At 33.2% G+C, this 10,804-nt stretch overlaps 1 pseudogene across 1 annotated transcript; it reads right to left on the reverse strand.

Moving 5' to 3' along the window:
- Window positions 1-7,218: 7,218 nt before the first annotated feature.
- On the reverse strand, window positions 7,219-10,532 carry LOC147501661 (polyadenylate-binding protein-interacting protein 7-like; annotated as a pseudogene). The gene is made up of 4 exons (XR_015221426.1): window positions 10,227-10,532; window positions 10,056-10,138; window positions 9,460-9,514; window positions 7,219-8,196 (listed from the first exon to the last, which is right to left on the reverse strand). The product of XR_015221426.1 is annotated as a polyadenylate-binding protein-interacting protein 7-like (transcript).
- Between the last annotated feature and the right edge of the window lie 272 nt (window positions 10,533-10,804).

The following is a 10,804-nucleotide window of genomic DNA, read 5'->3' on the forward strand; positions in this document are numbered from 1 at the left end:
GTCTATGATGTATGAAGAAATATCTTATACAGTTTGAAACATATCTCATGTGGTCATTTTAGTCGATAGTGGGTGCCCTGGGCGTGCGGCCTGCTAGCTGTAGCTTGCTTGCCAGCCAAGTTTTTCCTGAAAAATCTTCACAAATTTGAGAGCCCCACACAATCCGTCCTTCTTACACAGTTTGTTAAAGTTAAGTGGGACAATTAGGGCAGGGAATCGGGTCGGGTTTAACCCGAATCCGAATAGTTCGGGTTTGTGTCGATTTTCATATCCATTTATTTATTCGGGTCGGGTTCGAATTTGGGTATATAGTATTTATGTTCGAATATAATTTTTGAATTTTTAGTGTTATCCAATCGGATTGTTCGGGTTCGGGTCGGATTCGGATTGAAGATTTCGATTTTATTAGGAATTTCAGATATTGTCAAACTATAGACATTTCCCTAGGTGAGTTTGTTTCCTATGTATTGTCTCTAACTCACCTAGAAATGTAAAGTCGGGTTTTTTTTTTTAGATCGGATATAGCTATATCCGAATCCAAATAGTTTGACAATATCTCATCTTTTCCACAAAAAAAGGAAAGTTACAACCGGCACAAAATCCTCAAAATTCTCAATTTTACTAGTTTGTCCCTCATAAAAGAAATAAAAAGAAAAAATAAAGGAAATGTACTATAAAGTGGAATAAACCAACAAAAGTGTGTATTTCTTCTTCATCTTCTTCTTTCAAAAACGTGCTAATAATAATAATATCATATTCTTGTTAGTTTGTTTTAATGCATCCATAGTGTTTTTCATATTTTGATTCCTATTTTCTATTTTGTTTTGTTTTTCTTTTTATTTTTTTTTTAATTATTAGTTATGACTTATGAGGGACAAACTAATAAAATCGGAAATTTTGAGGATTTTGTGTGAGATGTAACTACTATTTTTTTGTAGAAAAAATGAAACGCGTGTGGCTGATAATTCCCTTAGAGCACTTGGAGGAACCAACGCGGAGAGTGAAAAAATCACTCAAAATTGTAGCATTTGCGAGGGGTTTCTTAAGGGAAATTTGATGAGACCGTTTGAGACATCTTATGCATGTAAAATTGTATATACTCTAAAGTCAAAAGTTGAAAATTTTCGGACCACCCTTAATTTGCTAAAATTCGAAGTAGTGTTAAATAGAGAATATTATCACTATGAAAATAATAATTAGAAAACTAATCTCAAAAAATCTCACGAATTAAAAAAAGGGTCATAAAACATTGAATCTTTTTTCATGTTCCCAGTTCCCCTCTAAAATTCCAAAGCTTAATTAAGGGAAATTGAGCTTTCCTATGAGATTCCAAAGCTGGTATATATGTTCTTTTATTTTGGTACGGCTGATAATTTTTTAACTTTGATGACAATTGATGCACAAGACCGAGTGACTGACGTTAAGTTCTTTGACATTACCCGCACGGTTTACTATTTAAGGTACACATGGTCGTGTTGGGTTTGCTAATTTCCCTCGGGAAAAGATTATATATAATTTGGAATACAAACGCCCCAAAAACATGTTTTGAGCGGAGGAAGATGTGCAAAAGCAATGACATTGCACCAGCTGTGCCAGTTTAAGCTTTAATTGGGAGAAAGTTGCTCCAATAGTTTATAGCGATTTATTGGAATTAATTGGAGATTAATCGCCTTAGTTAACATATACTACATATGTCACATATAAGTGATATAGCAATCTAAAACAATATAAAATAAAAAAATTATAAGTCTAAGTGGTAGAATGTCAGCTGGCCTAAGAGTTTTCTTTGGTGGTTTTTTCACTTTTTACAATTTTAATTGTTTTTTCTCAGTGACGAAACGTTTTCAATATATAAATTCGTGGGCTTTTTTTTTTTAGGTTTTTTTTAGAGAAAAAAAAAAACTACAAACCTATTAATTGGCGCTTTTTTTATACTGATTTCTCAAAAATCGGCGAATTAAACAGAAATCGCCCGATTTATAGCACCTGTTCATATCTCTAAATTTTTTCTTTATCAGATCGGGAATCGGTCGAATAGCGCATAGGCACCGATTAATCAGTGATTAATACGCGCTTAAACTGCCCAGTCCACCAGACAGTAGACATTGGTATAACAATATTAGACACTTTACACAAGATTAATTTGTTGAGGTTGCCGATATCAAGACAGCCAATAACGAGAGTAATATGGGAGTAGCTTAAAGTCCAAACATAAAGAAGCACGAGTTCCTTAGCTTTTTGACTTTTAAGTACTGAAACAAAGACATTTTGGTGTTTTTTCCCACAACTTATTAAGTAAGGCGGTAAATTTCATATTTGTGTACAGAAAAACCAACAGTATCAGTCTAACTATCAAACCAACAGTATCAGTCTAACTATCAAAGGATCACTAGCTTGTATGCACGGGCTCTTCTAAAACTTTGTTCAAGAGCATATATAAATTTTGTGACAAAATTGTTTTAATTATCCTTTAAAAATCTGTTTTTTTGGGAGAGATCTCGTTGTAATATTTGACCTAATTTAGAATTGTGATTCTCATTTTAGTAGATGAAGGATTTCCATTTTAATTTAGAATTGCTAGAATTTCATTTTTCAATTGGAAAATGAATTCCCATTTTAATAGGCGATGACGTGAAATTTAAAAAAAAAATTGTTTGTTGTCTTAGTTGAATTTTCTAACAAATTGTGTTTAGTTGTCCTTTAAAAAGTCCGTTTTTAATTGGGAGAGATGTCCCATTATAAAAATTGACTTAATTTAGAAGTATAATTCCCGTTTTAATAGTAGAAGGATTCTCGTTTTAATTATAAATTATAAAATTTCACTTTCAAATTAATATAAATGAGGAATTCTCATTTTAATAGGAGTTAGATTCTAGTTTTAAGTTGGTTTCTTAAAACCCATTTTAGGTTGGTGACGTGGAATTTTAAGAAAACTCTAAAAATACATTTGTGGGAGCTTTAATATATTAAGACTATAAAGTAGATCCGTGCATACACACCAACTCTTTTGAAAACTTGTTCAACAATCAAATTTTTCATAAAGAAATTTCTAAAAATCGTGATTTATGTTTTCGTTGCTAACCCGTTTTACTATACTAACAAATTGCTTTAATCAAGTATTAAAATCTCATTTTAATTAAATTTTAAAAAATCCGCTTTTTAATTGGAGGAGGGATTTGTTTTAATTTAGAAGTGTGATTCCCATTTTTAATAGGAAAAGGGTTCCATTTTAATTAGAAGTGCTATATTTTAATTTTCTTTTTCAATTGGAGAAGAATTTTCATTATAATAGGATAAAACTTCCCGTTTTAATTAAAAATACTAGAATTTCTCTTTTCAATAGGAGAGGATTTTCCGTTTTAATAGGAGTTGATGATGTGGAATTTTAAGAGAGCGAAAAAAATACCCCTTGTGGGAGCACTCGTGCATACACACCAACTCTTTTTAAAAAATCAACAATCATAACTATACAAATGGAATTTTATAGCAAATCGTGATTCCTATTTTCGTCGCTAACCAGTTTTAATTTCCTAACAAATTGTTTTAGTTAAGTTTTAAAAACCTGTTTTTTTATTGGGGGAGGGATCCCGTTTTAATTTAGAAGTGTGATTCCTATTTTTAATAGGAGAATGATTCCCGTTTTAATTAGAAGTGTTAGATTTTTTTTTTAATAGGGAAAAATTTTCCATTATAATAGGAGAATGATTACCGTTTTAATTATAAGTACTAGAATTTGTCTTTTCAATAGGAGAGAAATTCCCTTTTAATTTGAGTTAATGACGTATAATTTTAAGAGGATTAGAAAAATACCCATGGTGGGAGCTTTAATATTAATATAATGATATATACTAGCTTGTAGACACGTGCATACGCACATGCTCTTTTGAAACTTTGCTCAAGAACATATACAAATTTATTGACAAAATCATTTTTATTGTCCTTTAAAAACATATTTTTTATTGGGGAGAGATCCCGTTGACCTGATTCATAATTGTGATTCTAATTTTAGTAGGAGAAGGAATCTCGTTTTAGTTTAAAATTGTTGGAGTTTTTTTTTTCAATAGGGAAATGAATTCCTGTTTTAATAGGCAATGATGTGGAATTTTTAAGAAAATTGTATGTCTTAGTTGAATTTCCTAACAAATCATGTCCTTTAAATATCCCGTTTTTAAAGTTGACTTAATTTGGAATTATGATTCTCGTTTTAATTAGAAGTTTTATAATTTTCATTTCAAATAAAATGTAGGAATTTCCATTTTAATAGGAGTTAGATTCCTGTTTCAAGTTGGTTTCTTAAAACCCGTTTTCGGTTGGTGGCGTTGAATTTTAAGAAAGCTTGAAAATTACCTTTGTGGAGCTTTAATATTAAGACTAGAAAGTAGGCATGTGCATACACACGGGCTGTTTTGAAAACTTGCCCAACAATTATAACTATGCATATATAAATTTTATAACAAATAGTGACTCGTGTTTTAGTCACTAACCCGTTTTAATCTCATAACAAAGTGTTTTAATTAAGTTTTAAAATCCCATTTTTTAATTGGGAGAGAGATCTCATTTTAATTTAGAAGTGTGATTTCCATTTTAATTGGAGAATAATTATCGTTTTAATTAGATATATTATATTTTTCCTTTTCAAAGGGGGAGAAATTACCGTTTTAATAGGAGAAGGATTCTCGTTCTAATTAGAAGTGTTATAATTTATTTTTCTAATAGATGAGGAATTTCCATTTTAGATACTCATTGATTTTTTATTTTATTTAAAAAAAATTGATTGAATTATTAAATTTATCAAAGTTTGGAGGAACCCCAATATGAAAACAAATAAGTCTCATAATAATTTACGAATCAAATCCATAATATTTTCTCCACATTATTACAGTTGAAATTAAAACAAAAATTTAATGGAATTATTCAATCGCGCATTTGAATATAAATATTCGTTCAATTTTATGAAAAATGATTAAAATTTTGAATTTGTCAACATTGAAAAGGCACATTGATTCAATGCAAAAAACCAAACTACTTTTTTTTTTTTTTTATAAAAACATAAAAATCTTAAGTGGTGTCTACTCAATTTTCAAGTGGTGCCCATTTGGTCTTAGGATCCGTTTGGTTTTGTTTTGGGTGTAGGCAGCCCTTAGTAAAATAAGCGGTGCATTTATGAAAACCGTACCATAATATTAAGATATAGATAGAAGTACAAACAAACTATCAACTTCATAATGTCATTCCAAAAAATAAAACTTTGTAATGTCCTCCTTTAGACACAATGAGATGCAAAATAGCTTAAAATTTGGAAGTCCAATGGGGGCTAAAAACCTAACCAAAAACACAAAATGTTCATTCCAATGGGGCTGCCATAATAAATTTGGAAGAGTCAAAAAACCAACATAGTTTTACGCCCAAATGCCATAATAAGTTCCGGAAACAAAGCGACATAGTTTACGCGTTATTATTTATGTATGCAGGGCGCGAAACTATATCGTCCGTATCCCGTTTTAATTAAATGGGCAGCTCATTCTTCTTTTCATATACAAACTCACTCCACTTCATTCCATTCCAATCCATTTCGTTAATGCAATAGAGACAACAATCCACACATATGATTCAACTAAACAAAATTCATCCATTAAACAAATATTCATTAAACAAAATTCAATTCATTCAACTAAACAAAATCCATGGAAGTAAATCAAAACACACATAAAAACAAATTATAAACTAATTTATGTTTGAACCCGGCCTCACCAGCTTGCCTCTTATTTGATTTACTCTCTCGCCATGATTCTCACAATGTCAATTCTAGCACCTGCGCTTCTAACTCCGCGACTCTATCATGTCTTTTTTTCTTCTCTTCTCACTCGGCCACCAAATAATGATAGTATTCGTCGGTTGTAGTCATAAACGAATCGCGTATCCCATGCATCATTAGCTGCGATTCGGCATATCGCACTCTAAGTGTAGCCTAAAAAAAAATTAATAACTTTAAGAAAAATCATCACTATAAACCAAAAATCAAGTTTCAAAATATAAACCAAATACTAACCTCATCTAGAGTGTCAAAATCCGGGACAAGGTTCGAAAGATAACTTTCATCAACATGAGGTGTATGTATGGCGATATGCATTCCATGAGATGTAACTATGTCATAGCTCAATGGGTTATCCGGATCGGAAAGAGCTGGAACAAAATACTCGTAAGGAACTTGAGATGAAGAGTAAGACTCAGCAGGGTGTGGGATACGCAAATCACTTCTAATAGCTTTATATCCCACAAAGTCCATGTTAGTAGCTCTGTACATATTAGCAGGCAATATAAGACCCATTGAGATGCGATCCCAGTAACTATCGTAGTCACCATTCACATCTAAATATAGAGAAGCTTGTGGCCACAAGTCTTCATGCATTCTAAGATAGGACCTCTATTGACTGGATCTTCTCAATTGGCACATATTCTCCAGAGGAGGGTGTGGAATGAAAGGTGTCCCAACGATTTGGTGTTACCACCTATCGCCCAGGTACAACACAATGATACCTCCAAACTCAAAGACGATTCAGCGTATTCACTACACCATAACAGGCTATTTGCAACGGCAAAAAACCGTTGCTAATAATTTTCGCAACGCTTTTTAAGCGTTGCAAATATGGCGTTTGTAAAGTGTTGGAAATTTCTGCAACGGTAAATAAGCGTTGCAAACAGAAATTTCCAACGGTTATTAACTGTTGCAAACAGAAATTTCCCACACTTATTAACCGTTGCAAAATTTCCAACGATTCTTAACCGTTGCAAAATTGTTAATTAATTTAAAAAAAATAATTTAAAAGTCGTTTGTAACGGTTATAAACTGTTGCTGATGGGTTGCTGATAAAAAAAAAATTTCATAAATAAACCTACAAAAAATGAATGGAATCCACAATTTTGTGTCACTGAATACCCCCATAAAAATGAAAAATTAAATAACCACATGTTAAGATCCAATCTTAAAGAAAATATTATCCTTGTCAATGATCGTCGGTAAGGATCGGTACTTTGTTGGAGATTATCTCCGAGAAACCATCCGATTCCAAAAGGGCGAAAGTTAAATGCACTCGGACTTCGGAGTGACAAGGTCTTTGAATTCGAGGTTGATTGAAACCACCATCAACTTGAAGGCTGCGTGATAGCAAAACGGATGTGTTAAGGAATGATGACAAAGAAGTTCATCATAATGATAACTGGAAACTTCAAAATTCTTACCCTTACCATTATCCTTATCGATTTATGTACATATACAGGATATAGCAAGGATTAATGGATTACCACTGAAAAGTTTTCTTGGTACTTACTGTAGGGAAGCTTGATTTTGTTACACTCCCAAAGACAATGATTACAGCAGTCAAGGCGAACATAAAAGATTTTGAGTACTCTAGTAAATTGTAGTACATAATATACACAAAAGACACACTACAATCACAGTTCAGAAACTTTAGCATACCTCGAGTTGAGTGAGCATCTCTATTGTCAAGTTCAAGTCACATCCATTTGCATAATATACCTCTGCCAGGCTTTCAACAACAAAACTAGGGAGCTAAGAAGCCAAAAACTCGACCGCACTTATCTCAGAATCATCCGAAATGGCATGCTCACTTAACACATCCTTCATAAATTTAGTGCCAGAATTTCCATTATATGGAAGACCCTCCCTTCCATTGCCGAGAATTTGATCACTGTTTGGGAAATGCTTTTCCCAGGGATTAGATGGTAAAGTCACAAAGCCGGCTAATGACTGCTCTGACACATATGGTGTGGCTGAGTATCTCAGCTTCTCAATCACATTGTTGTGTTGGATGCCTGGGGGAGACAATTCTTGTTGCTTGTTCAATGCGAGGCTAGCAAAGAAGCTCGAGTTTTGCCCTACATCACTTATGGACAACCTTGCAAATGGGAGACTAGCAGGTCTTTGAGTTTCATTTTCTTTTATGAACTTAAAGTCAGGTGTTATATCATCGGGAAGATGGCTGCGCCAGTACTGATGCGCTTCGTCATCTGAGTTATTTGAAACAGAGGACTCAGTTCGATCTAACACTGCTTTTCCAGATGTTCCAGAAGTGTCCCATGCTGATGCTTCACCAGGGCTAGTGCTTCCAGGTGTAGATCTGAGAGAAAATGGAACAAACTCTGCAGCATTTGAATTCAAGGCGGTTGCCTTGATCCCTGTGTTCAGTGTCACGTTGTTTGGGAAACCCTTTCTTGACAAATTCATCATTATATGGACTCTAAAAAAATGATGCCACATACAAAGGCTTCCGAAAGAGGAAAAAGAGAGGTTCTAGCAATATTATCCCAAGCCTACAAGATAAATGAAAACAAGAGTAGAAAAAAAAAAATATTTATAAGCAGAGCAGATATCAAAACCCCCTCAATTTAACTAAGTTGTTACCACCTTAACAGAGCAGATATGAAACAAAAAACTTTGATACGCCTTGTTTTATAAACAAAACAAAGAAGTTGTTTCATGAGTGAAACAAATTAAAAACATAAAAAAAGAATTTCCTACAACGAAGAATCAAACCCTATCCCCCTCGCACATTGTTTCAGTTGCACAATAACAACTCCAGAAACATCCACATTTTAAGAGCAACAACAAAAAAAAAGTACACTTTACGTTATTTGGAAACCAGGTAGGACTTGAACTTACAGGATGCCGATCAAGAACTTAAAAGGTAGTTCAACACCAAAAATACAAAGAAAATGCAAATTTTGATAAAACCTAGCGCTTTTGATATGGAAGCAAAGTTTTTACTTGATTTGCATTTTCTTCTAAAGAACTTTGAAGGTAAAAACCAACCTAACACAAGTCCTTGAACTACCACCTGTTCTAGTTAAAACAAGTAGGACAGTTCAGATTTATTCACAAGAAATTACTGATACAAGACCAAAGCAGGCTAGCTACATAATCAGATTGTTATCATCACCACCAACACTAGCAAATTAATTGTTTTTAGTATGTTTTCCAACTAATTTATCATGTGGTTATCATGGACAAAATCTCAACCAACCACACATTTGTTAACTAAATAAGTAGCAAGCTGGTCTATTGAGCTCAAGTAGTTTTAGAACAATTACCAATGTGATAGAAACAAAATCGAAATCAAAAACCTAGAAATAACAAAAATTATGTAACATACATCAATCACAATGAAAATTTTATAAAAATAATAATAAATAGTCAATAACAAACAAAACGATATCCTTGTCCATAAATCTAAATCTTGCAAACTCATACTTTTTGATATAGCATAAAAAAAAAGTAACTCCAATGAACACAGTAACACATAACCAGCTCAAACCAATAATCACAATCAAACAACAATAAGGATTTATTATGATTCAAAGATCTAAACACATAATTAATCAAAAAACAATCTTTGAATACAAAACTAACATATCTGAATATATAAAGTCAAATTCTAGTACCTTTTCTAAGCTCGATTACAACTGAAATAGATTCGAACACATCCATCAACAAAATCTGAAAAGAAAAAAAAAATAGATTTCTCAACAAACAAACAAACAAACAAACAGCGAATATAAATCAGTTCGTGAATCTATTTCGATTTAGATATGCAAATTCAGACAGGAAAATCACAATTATCTGCTACAATACTCTGCACGACAAATAGAGGGAGTAGAACACCTAAATTAAGTTGATGTGCAGATTTATCTCTACAAGGCAATTTTGTCCCTAACGAATGCAAGATCTGGACTGGTCTTGATATCCAAGTGACTTATGGCAAGGTGTGTCTTGATACACCAATGGGTCTTCAGACTAAGATTCCTCACGACATTCACAGTAAACTTGTGGTTTGGAATGTGAAGTGCTACACGATCTTCACCTGTTATTATAGTGGGTGACCACCAACCCACATGCTGAAACAATAATACATGAATTACAAGTGCATTTGTAAGAACTTGTGATGCACACCATATCTTACTTTCTGTATCTTAAATTTTATTCCCTTTATATCTTTAATAAAGGTAAAAAATGCAAATATTTTGCACGCAATACATACCTCGACAGTACCAAAAGCATCGTAGCCTTCGATTTTTGTTTGCAAAGCTCGCTCCAGCGCATCAGCAAAAATAAAAATCGTACCTTTGAAGCAAGAAAATTTGGAGCAGTATCAAGCCAAGCAAAATTGAAGTAGCATTAACCCAAGTGAGCGAGAGAGAGAGAAGGGTACCGACAGTGAGAGAGAGGGAGGAGACCTAAGTGTGTAGCGGCGCTGAGAGAGAGAGGAGAGAGACTAAAGTTAAGGTTATCTTTTATATTTCGACCGAAATAATAGAGGGCGATTTTTTTTCGTTTCCCTCTTTGGCGAAAATTTTGAATTTTTGATTTGTAACACTTTTCAAACGATTTTTAAGCGTTAAAAAATAATTCCTGAAATGCATCCGAATTAAAGCAACACTTAACAACATTACCAACGCTTATATAGTGTTGGCAACTTGCCAACGGTAAATAACCGTTGCAAAGCAAAAAAAGTCTGTGTTGCAAATATCCTATTATGGTGTAGTGATTGTAAGATTATATTAACGACGTACACGGTGAATCGCCTCACATATGTAACCAAACATCATCCATGGTATCTCCCTCCACATCATCAACATTTAATTCCATATATCGAGTATGAAACCATGGTGTCCACTGTATCGCCAATACCGACCTAGTCTCTAGTTGGTTACAATCTAAGTGAATGTTGTGGAGTCCTTAACCAGTTCGGCGATCTTTAAAGTCATTCATCCTTGTTCTAATCTGTGG

Source organism: Coptis chinensis, chromosome 4 (genome assembly GCF_015680905.1).
Source record: "Coptis chinensis isolate HL-2020 chromosome 4, ASM1568090v1, whole genome shotgun sequence".
Lineage (NCBI taxonomy): Eukaryota > Viridiplantae > Streptophyta > Magnoliopsida > Ranunculales > Ranunculaceae > Coptis > Coptis chinensis.